Source organism: Gopherus flavomarginatus, chromosome 14 (genome assembly GCF_025201925.1).
Source record: "Gopherus flavomarginatus isolate rGopFla2 chromosome 14, rGopFla2.mat.asm, whole genome shotgun sequence".
Classification (NCBI taxonomy): Eukaryota; Metazoa; Chordata; order Testudines; family Testudinidae; genus Gopherus; species Gopherus flavomarginatus.
Window position 1 is genome coordinate 10,571,349 of NC_066630.1, and position 10,527 is coordinate 10,581,875.

General features: G+C 38.4%; 1 protein-coding gene across 2 annotated transcripts in view; it reads right to left on the bottom strand.

Annotated features, from left to right (window-relative positions):
- HSD17B2 (hydroxysteroid 17-beta dehydrogenase 2) overlaps window positions 1-8,367 on the bottom strand; it is a 32,745-nt gene extending 24,378 nt beyond the window's left edge. For both annotated transcript variants that reach the window (XM_050923016.1, XM_050923015.1), the window contains exon 1: window positions 8,326-8,367. The gene's annotated coding sequence lies outside the window, so the exon portion shown is untranslated. The remainder of the gene's footprint in view (window positions 1-8,325) is intronic.
- Window positions 8,368-10,527: the final 2,160 nt, after the last annotated feature.

A 10,527-nucleotide genomic window follows, 5' to 3' on the forward strand; every position in this document is an offset into this window, starting at 1 on the left:
ATTTTTTTCCCCACCAAATGTATTATTAACCAAGTCTGTAAAAATATATCTGTGAGCAAATATATTCATGAGTGGGGGAAAATATTAAATCATTTACTAGTTTGGGTTTACTAGTTGAAGGAAACAGTAACTGATTATGCTATATACAAGAAGGCATAATTACCACTTCTTAAAATCAAAGATAATCTGTCTTTGGTCTACAAGAGCCTGATTTTGAGTCAGGCCTTCCCACAGCTTCTAGCTGTGCATGTACAACTTTACATTTGGGTGGAATAACACCTTTGTGAACAGCTGAAAGACCGCAACTCCTATGTGCACAAAACCCATTTGGGCAGATAGATTTTGCACATAAAATGTCAATCTACCTCTCACACCAGTGCTAAGATCAGTCCTTTGGCCCCTATTCAGCAACATATTTAAGCATGTGCTTAGCTTTAAGCATGTGAGTAGCCTCACTGAAGTCACTGAGACTACTCGTGCTTAAAGTTAAGTATGCGCTTAAGTACTTGGCTGAATAGAAGCCCCTGTGCACACAGGGGTTAGTGTATTGAAAGAACAGGAATAAAGTTGAACATATACAAGGAGTAGACAAGACCTGAAAATACACAACCTTGAGTCTCCTTTTTCTAATGGCTAATATTTACTTATGGGAAATAACTCCCATGGTACCAGGTATCAATACATTAGAAGGCCGAGAACTACATGTTACTAGTCTATCAGCTCAAGAAAAAAAAAGTCTCTTTGGTCGGTTATGTAAGTCTTTTAAATTTTCATTCTGAAAGATTTTGGCCTCAGAAATGCATTCTCAGACTTTACATTGCTAAGTGGACAGTAAACTCCTGGAGATCACTTCACAGTTAATACGTGATAACCCTTGAAGCAGGGGGAAGGGGAAAGTAGCAGTGGGAGAGAAGGACTGAATTCCAACCAGCTGCAGCTAGTGCTGGTGAGACCAACCTGCAACAGCTGGGAGTCCACGAGCAGCAGCCCTGAGCCGGAATGAGAGTGGAAGTGGCTTCAGCACCAGACAGTAATGTGCAAGGAGCTCTGTGGCATGGGTTAGAAAACAATCAGTAGTCAGGGCGTTAGCACGAGACAGAGGCAGCTTGCGTGACCAGAGCACCTCCTATTTTGAAGACAGAAGGAATAGGTGCAAACGGACAGCATGGGCTGAGGGAGAGAGGAAAGGAGGCAGGGACTGGAGACTTAGAAAGGCTTTAACTCACATCCGCCTAAAAGGCCTACAGCCACAAGGCTCTGCAAACAGAAGCTTCCACTGCAGCGTAGCACAATAATAAGAATAAATTGTAATAATAGGCACTTCTATGCCAAAGCTCTTGAGAGGATCTACCTACTCAGACCCAGCCTGGGTTTCTGGCCAGGAATCAGGCTCAATTGCTGCATGGCAGGAATTGGGCTCACTGTCTATCTGATTGGCAGCAGGATCCTGACTCCTGAGTCCCAAAGAGATCCTGGCTGGTCTTCCTTGGACAGGGAGAGGGAGGAGTGAGAGCAGGCAGCAGGGACCAAACCTTCCTGGGTTGGGTGGTTGTCTAATTGTGCAAAATCTGATCTAGCGCCTCAAAAAACGAACAAGTCACTTTTTCCTGGGTTAAATGAAAGTCCTTCTGAGCTGTTTGCTCTTTATCTTGCACAGTTTGGTGTCTTGGTTGTGGGCCCTTGTGGTCATCTGCTTAGCAATGTCCATGAAAAGATCTTTATTCCAATGGCTGGTTACAGGAGCTTCTGCACCAATGCTTCTCCCCAGATAGTGATGAGATTCAGAGTCTGAGCACAGCTCCAAGCAGCTGCTCAGCACAAGTTGTAGGGCTTTTGGAGTTATATCACAGTAATGCTGCTATACGCGAATCCTGGCCTTGTACCAGTTTTTAAACGGGGGTAGAGACAGCAAGTCAATTTGACACCAGAGCAGGAAAAAGCAGACAGGTCACTAACAGTTGCCCGCAAAGCAGTGTGGCATAGCAGTTGGAAGACTGCCAAAGTAGTGAGCAGCAATATTGGATGCACACATACAATGGACCAAACTAATTCACAGCAAAGTTATGGCTTGTGTACACTGCCCTACAATTCAGACTACAAGGATATGAGTAGCTGTGCTTACCAAAATGCTGCATTGTAACTAGCAGGAATGGTCATTGTGGGTGCAACCTAAAAGCTTTCTATTTTGTGTTAATGTAGTCCTCTTCAACCAGGACTATATTAATGCAAACTAGGAACCTTTTAGTTCACATCTGCGGCATCCATATGGAGGAGTTGTAGGGACAGTGTAAACACAGCTTTAGTTCACTTTGAAAGAAGACTCGAGGGTTCCCAATAAATACAGAGTTAGTGTGCTATATTGAATGGTGCTGTGTGCATGCAAATGTTTTCAAATCGGTTTAATATGACTTAATCTGGTTTAAAAGCCCCTCATGTAGACAAGCTCCCAATTTAAGAGTAAGACAGTCTAAGCAGTACTGGTCGATGGTCTTAATTTTTAAAAAATGTTTCTAGGGAAAAGGTTGAGTCACAGGCCCATTGGGAGTACCCATGTGTATATATATTACTGGAACAAGCAGTGTTTTATTTTTTACCAGAATCACGGATAAAAAGGCTCTCTAATTTAGGTTCATAAAAAAGAGTGGAGGTGAAGTTTAAAGACTGGTAGGCAGTTAAGAAAACTTGGCATATGAGAGCTCTTCCTAACTAGTAAAACCATGTGATAGAAAACGTGAAAAGAAAACAACCTGTGAATATACAAACCGAAAAAATGTCTATATCTAAAAACACAGTAAATGACCGGTGCTCCCAAGAAAACCCTGTTGGGCAATATCCCATGGGGTGAAACCAAATGGCTTAGCCTTAGCCCGGGGACTCTCAACCTTTTCCTTTCTGAGCCCCCCTCCCAACATGCTATGAAAATTCCATGGCCAGCCAGTGCCACAACTGTTTTTCTGCATATAAAAGCCAGGACCAGCATTAGGGTGTAGCAAGCGGGGCAATTGCCTGGGACCCCCACACCACAGGGGTTCCCAACAAAGCTAAGTTGCTCAGGCTTCAGCCCCAGGTGGCAGGGCTGGGAGCCCTGGGCTTCAGACAGCTTTCTGCACTGGGTCCCAGCAAATCTAACACTGGCCCTGCTTGGCAGTCCCCCTGAAACCTCCTCACAGTCCCCCAGAGGGCCCCAGATCCTCGTTGAGAACCGCTGCCTTAGCCTATATTGTTCCAGACTTGCAAGCTATCCAGAGGGTTGACGATCACAATCCTGGGAGAACTAGGCCTAACTACAAAGCCAATGGTGCAGTTTTTCAGCTGAAGCCCTAGAAAGGGAGGTGGATTGCTAGATGGGCCTGATTGATAGAGATTCTGATAAAACCTCTTTCAAAATTGTTTCATGGATTTGAACTTTTAGGAATTATTTATCTCCATTTGACTGAGTTTTCCTCCAGGGTACTCAACTTTCTAAGGACACATCCATTTAGTCATCAGGCTTTGAATCCTTTTTAGAGGGGCTGTGAAGCATGCACTGAGGGATTGACTGGCACATGGTCAAGTACTTTCCATTTGTACCAGATTAAATGTTATAACTAACATGTTAACTGCTAGTAGCCCATTTTCAGGCCCACGTTATTATTTGCTGACAGCTATTCCATTAGCCCTGCCTGTTTGCCCACTCCCTCTGGATTCTCCTTTACCTGAAGAGTCTTTATGGACAGAGTTTGAATCTCTTATTTTTGTTCTTCTGGGAGATTAATGTCCAAGTGGGTTCTGAGGATAAGGAAATCTTTAATCTTCCCTCCTATTGAGTAAATGGGGTTTACTCACCTTCACTTCCCCTTTGCTATTTCAAGGACAATTTTAAATAGATTTTGGATGGAGTTTTGAATGGTAGAGGTAGTGATTATTTGGAGGGTCATTTTAAAGCTCTTCTAGAGGGGCCATGGGATTGATTAATATCACAGTTGCAATTTTAAATTGGTCTTGTTTCTCAGGTGCTTTAGTGGTTTTTAAACTGGACAGCAATCATCAACTCTTAAGTAAATTTCTGCCCTCTGGCTAATTTTTCCCCAGACGAATTTTGGTAGATTGCATCTAAACTCCTGATTTTTGAAGCTATAAATTTGAAGCAAATTGAGAGGAATCCATTAATTGACTAAAATCAGAAAGAATTTATATCCAGTGATTTGTTAGTTTTGAAAAACCAGCTTTTGGACCTTAGTGATCCATCACAAGCGCTCCAAAGTATTGACTGAGATTATATTAAAACAAAAACAGGGTAATCTGACCACCTAAAAGAGAGATCTTCATCCTTCAAAAGATTTTTTTAAAATCCTGTTTTATTCAACTTGCTTCAGTCGTAAGAAACACCTTCAGTAGCAATGGCTGTCTGAAATAATGGTTCCCCTAATCTTATTAAGAAATTTGGTCTCCTTAGGAGGGAATATAAAAAAATTTCTGAATTAGAAAAAGTTGGATAATCAAAGAGCCCATTGAAGGAATTTCAACTCATGGCCAGAGGAAAAGATTCATCTGTATTTTGGACACTGGTAGCAACTACCTATGATACATGTAACTAGCTATGATTATAGTAACTAAAGAAGCCCTTATCCTCAACATGATTGGAAGGGATATTTTTTTGCCTTTCATGATACCCCATCTATCGACCATATGGTACAGTCTAACTTCATGGACCCCACCTGTTGTCCCTTTCCAGAAAGACCCCAAGGCAAGTAAGAGTTTTGAGAAACCAATCACATCATAATAAAACTCCTCGGGAGGATTTTATCTCCACAGAAGTTTATGGGGACAATTTTGATCGGAGGGCCTCATTGTTAACAAAATAATTTACTAATATAAATAATACAGGAATTTTTCCACCAGGTTGGTCCACCAGTATCATTGCTTTTCTTTATTAAAAAAGGCAATAAATGATCCTGGGAATTATTGATCAATTAGCCTCTTAGATATGGGTTTTAAAATCTGTATCTGGAGAGATTAGAGGAGTGGGTGAAGAACCGTAATTTATTTGCAAAGGAACAAGCCAATGTCAGGAATGGCCACTCTACCATTGATAACTCTTTTGGTCTTTTTCTCATTTGATTCATAAATATTGCTCCACAGCGGAGATAAAATTTTAACAGCCGTTTTTGACCTGAAATTGCCTTTTGACTCCATTGACAGAGGTCACCTCCGGGAGCAACTTGTGAGGACCAGGCTAGATCTAGGGCATGGGTCACTTGCAGGTTTAAACTAGTGTGAATGGTGGATTCCCTGTAACCTGAAGTCTTTAAACCATGATGTGAGTGTTGTCAGAGGTGTGTTGTCAGATGCTACCGGTATGGTGCTCTGCTCTGCTTTCTCCTTGTTGGTATCACTCGGCTGCGTGCATGTGTTTCCTCTGTGTGCTGCCCCAGCTCTGCGCAGATAGCTGACACAGCAGACCCCAAGAGAACCCTCAATGACCACAGAGTCTAGTAAGGTACGAAGGCACGTCGGCCAGGTTTATTGCCATATTGGATACAATAATAGTTCCCTGTAGGTTTCTTAGCCTAACTCAGGGCATACTACAAATATGTACCCACAGTCAATGGACTCGGCTCAGTTAGTGGCGGGACTTTCCACTGCCCCCTCGGCCGGACAAAGACATCGCCCCAGGGATGCATTCAACAAGTACAAACAAGTTACACATCACTCCTGACGTATTGAGGTATGATCCCTCTACGTAGCAAGATACAACCCTTCTACGTAGTAAGGTGCCGCCTCTCACCTTGTACATGTTGGTTTGATCAAAACAACTCTATCCATCATTTTACCCTTTTGCCCCTGTCATTGGGATGCGTTGGCCTGTTCTTTCTTATCTGTGGAATGTTTCAGTATAAGGTGTTCTGGTACCGTGTTTATACTTCAGTATGCTAGGTGAATATATGTTTATGCATTATCAGCTCTTTCCGTGCCAGCTTCTGTGAACCAGGCTGGCTTCCAGCTTCCAGCTTGACTTTGCTTTTTAGCTAAGTTTTGACCGTTACTTTAGTTCAGGCCTCAGGCCTCATACTGGGCCTTTATCAGGGCCTTCACTTACTACATTCCCCCACTTTTTGTCTTTTTATGGGGAGGATGTTTACCCATCATCCCGGAAAAGCATAATGCATGGACTAAAGATAATCCAGTGGGCTAAACACTGTTATGTGGTTACCTTATTTTATTATTTATACACTTATGTCCCATTTGTTTTTTTAGTCTGCACATTTCCTTGTACGACTGTTAGGCAGATTCTATGATCCAATTATTTTTTAGTTCCTTATGGTGGCCTGGGAATGTTAGGCCCGGGACCATAAGTACTTGGGGGTTAGTAGCCTATTTGGTATTTTATTGAGGGGACATACAAACTATGCCCAGGATATAAATGGAGATTATAGAATATATGGCTTATATATTGGTATTATATGAGTATGAATATATGTATGTGTATGATATAATGAGTAATATATGAGTTTATGTATGTATATAACAATTTAATAATTATTAAAAATTTATTAACAAATTTGTTAGTCTGTGTGCTTTAACAGATTTGTTACTTGGTGTGATTTAGTTAGTGTGCTTTAACTCCTTACTATGTATAAAAATGTAGTATTATGAGTGAGCCTTAGAGGCACTTCCAAATAATTAATGCATTATATGGATATTGCATATATATTTGTAGTGTGTATGGGCATATATGTATTGTTTGTATGTGTACATATGACACCAACTTATATCCAAGCATAACCATGTTTTTTTAGGCTGCTGGTGTACTTTGGCCCTTTTACTTTGGCGATACAGGTAGAAACACACTTTTATTAGAGCAATTTCAGTGACCACCTTTCTTATTATTAGTAGTAGACTGAGTATTTTGAAATACTGGGATAGGGGTTGTGATAGTGTGTCCTACAGCGTATGAGAAGTAAAACAGAAATTTGGAGTAGTGACACTACCACTGAGGCCTTTATATATAAATATATTGTAATTAGCTACTACATAGTACGGTCTATTTATGTTACAGGTTACCCTTGCTGCTGGTTGTTACCCTTGGGTAAGCTTTACTGGGCAGGAAACAGAAGTGGGTAGCTTCTTTGTTCCATTGGTTGAACTGGTTTGTGATACACCAGTAGTTGATGTAGATGGATGCTGTCTTTCAGATAACCTACTGAACAGACAGTAACCAATTTATTAAATACTGCTGTGTTAGGATTTAGTATTGGTACCCAGGCACTAAACAAGATTATTTTGACTAACATGTGCCTCAGTTAGGATGCAGTGTCGTTGACCCAAATTATGACTGGTACTAAAAGGGAATTTGTTTACCCAATTTGTAATTACTGTGTAACTTAATTTTTTTTTAATTTTTTTACCAATTTGTTTTTTCCTTGCCTTCATGGTGTTGGCTTTCATTTGTTTGTTGATTTTTACCTATGTGTTGGTTAAACAGGTTAGCAAGGTTATACACATTGTACATATTGTACAGCAATAATACAATACAGCAATAATACAGCAGTACAATGATAATACAGTAGTACAGCAAGAATACAGTTGTTTTTACACAGTAGCCAAGTTGAAATTAAATGACAGTTTTTTTGGTTCAGCTAGTGGTTTTTAGCTGATTGTTAACTTAATTGTCCATATATGGTAGATAGAAGTGTATTTTGACCAGTTTTTTATTTATAAAGCACTTTATTTTATTTTATTTTTTGTATGCTTGGGGGTTTCTTCACTGTATACAGTTATTATTTGGTGTTTTTAGGGTGTGATACTTTTTGGCATTTTTTGTTTGTGGGATGCAACTTAAACAACTTTTGTTAGTCAACAGTAAAGTTTTTTTGTTTGTTTTTAGTAACAAACTTAATACACAGTTTTGACTTAGTTTGTTTACAATGTAATAAGAACAATGTAATAGGGACTGAGCCTTTTATAACACAAACTATACCTTTGCAATTGTTGTATAGACATTTATTTTCATTTGGGGTGCATTACTAATATTTAATACTAAATGTAATGCTTAATGGCTAAAATAAATGCTTACAATTTTTTATGAGAAGGTGTATTGTTTTCCCTTACTGAACACTTTGTTACAGCAAAAGAGTTAGTAACATAATTTTAACAAGCTTTTAGAGTTAATTTGCTTGTGATACCAATTTTACTTTTGTTAACTGTTTAGAAGCACAAACCTTAACAACCATTGCTTCCAATTAACACAACAACAAAAGAAAAGTATATAAAATTAAACCAACTATAACATTAAACCAAAATAAATTTTAAATACATATACATGCAAATACTTTGAGGGTATACCTTCAAAATGCTTTGCTATGTTTGGGAGCCAAAGGTGGAAACCTGTTAAAAATGTGGAAACCTGTTGAAATTGTTTGGTTAGCTTTATGCATAAATTGTTATTTTAAAACATTTTGGTTATGACAGTTTTATAACTATATTTAACAGTGCAAACAAATCTATAAAAAGCCCAAACAAGAAATTGACATTTTGTTAATATTATCTTTACCTTAACGTTTTCCCTTACATTTTTTCTTTGAATAACAATTTAAAAAAAAAAACTTAAAAAACAAAACTGATTGATAAAAGAGAATTCTTTTTGTTTGCAATTGCATTATTTGTTGAGGCAGAAATATATGTACATATATTTGTAACTGAAACCTTTTTGAACTTTGCACAAAAATTGGTGTTAATAATACTATGATTATACCCTAACCATGATTTTTAAATAGTGTGGTACCACATCTCATATATATATATATATATTTTTTTAAAAGGGTATAAAATTGACTTTTGTTGCAACAAAATAAAAATAATTTTAAAAAATAGTCACGTGACACACACACATAGACACAAGACACACACATGACATATAGGACAAACTTACAATTAAAACAAATGACGCCAGAATTCTATTCATAACTATACAAAATAACACCACCAAAAATAAAAAGTAAAAAGGATTAAACATTTGAATGAATAAGTTATTACCTTATTTAAAACTTGTAGCATAAATTTGATAAGAAATATATTAATATTTGCCAAATGTATTGTATTAATTTGGTAACAAGGAATTTTGCATTATTTTATACTTAACATTATTTTAAAACTTTGCTATATGGAAATAAGAAATGCCCATGTTTTAAATATTAGTGGTTAGGATTAGAAGCAGAGAGTGCATTTCTGTTGCTGGACAACCATATCTTCAAGAAAGTTAGGAATAATTTCAGCTGTTGCATTCCTGAAGGGTTAAAAAATTAATTTACTGGATTTAAAGTTTTTACCTGGTTTTTTTGTTTGTTTCTTATTTTGTCCTGTTTTTAATTGCTTTATCTGTTGGAGGTTTCTGTAAAAACTATAAATTTTAACTTTTAAAACAAAGAGAAAAAGTAGAAGTGAGGAGAGGCGGGAGGAAGGGGGGGAGTGAAGCACAACCTAGATAGGTAGTGAGACCTGAGCCAAGAGAGATTAACTCTGTTAAGGCAGTTGAAAGTACAGACAGCAGCTGCAAGTTTAGCAAACTGAGAAAACACATAAAAGACAAAACTTAACCAGTATGTAAAAATATTTGAGAAAGAAGGTTTTATTTTTAGATATGAGCGCGGAGTGTGGAGGACTTCAGTAACTCAGCCAGAGGTTAGGGGTCTACTACAGGAATGAGTAAGTGAGGGTCTGTGGCCTGCAATGTGCAGGAGATCAGACTAGATGATCATGATGGTCCATTCTGACCTTAAAGTCCATGAGTCTAGAACATCTGCTACTTTTCGGAAACCTTCATAGCCAAAGGGTAGCTGTTAGAATAGAGTGGCAAGGTAAGCTAACTGACCCTATTTCCACCACAAAGAATGTCCATCGGGATTTTTATTAGCACATTTCCACTTAAAATTTTACAGGCTGTGATGGCTTTAGAAGGGGTGCAGCATTTTCCTTTCAAAATTGTGAACTGTTGTGTATTGGTCCCTCTTTATGTACACAGCGTGGTTTTGCTGTCCCAAACTCCTCTGGGCTTGAAGCATATGTTAAAGGATTTTGGTTCTTTTTGCCAGGAATCCTTGTCCACAAATTATCAGAAAACTAAAGTAATTTCCTTTGACTGCAAAGCAAGGCTGCACAAATGGATGACTGACGCTCCATTGAACTTTAATAGGTCATGTTTTTCCCCTATGTTTGTTTTACATATAATAGCCAACAGGATAAACATCTGGAGGAAGCAATAAAAGAAAGCGTTAAGTTCTAGGCAAGCAGATCCAGGGGGGTAATTTAATTACTCTTTCCTCTTAGGGGATTCAAGGCTACAATCTATGACCAAATATTACGTAGTGTGGAAATCTGGGGCTGGAAAACACGTAAGAGTCTTAGAAGTTGAGCAAAACCAGTTTTAAGGAGAATACTCAGCCTCTCAAATTTCACATCAGCTGCTTTACTTAGAGTACAGGTAGGGGGATGTGACATTTTGAGTAAAGCTCCGTGAATTTATATTCATTCTTGGCTGTGTATTCAGCT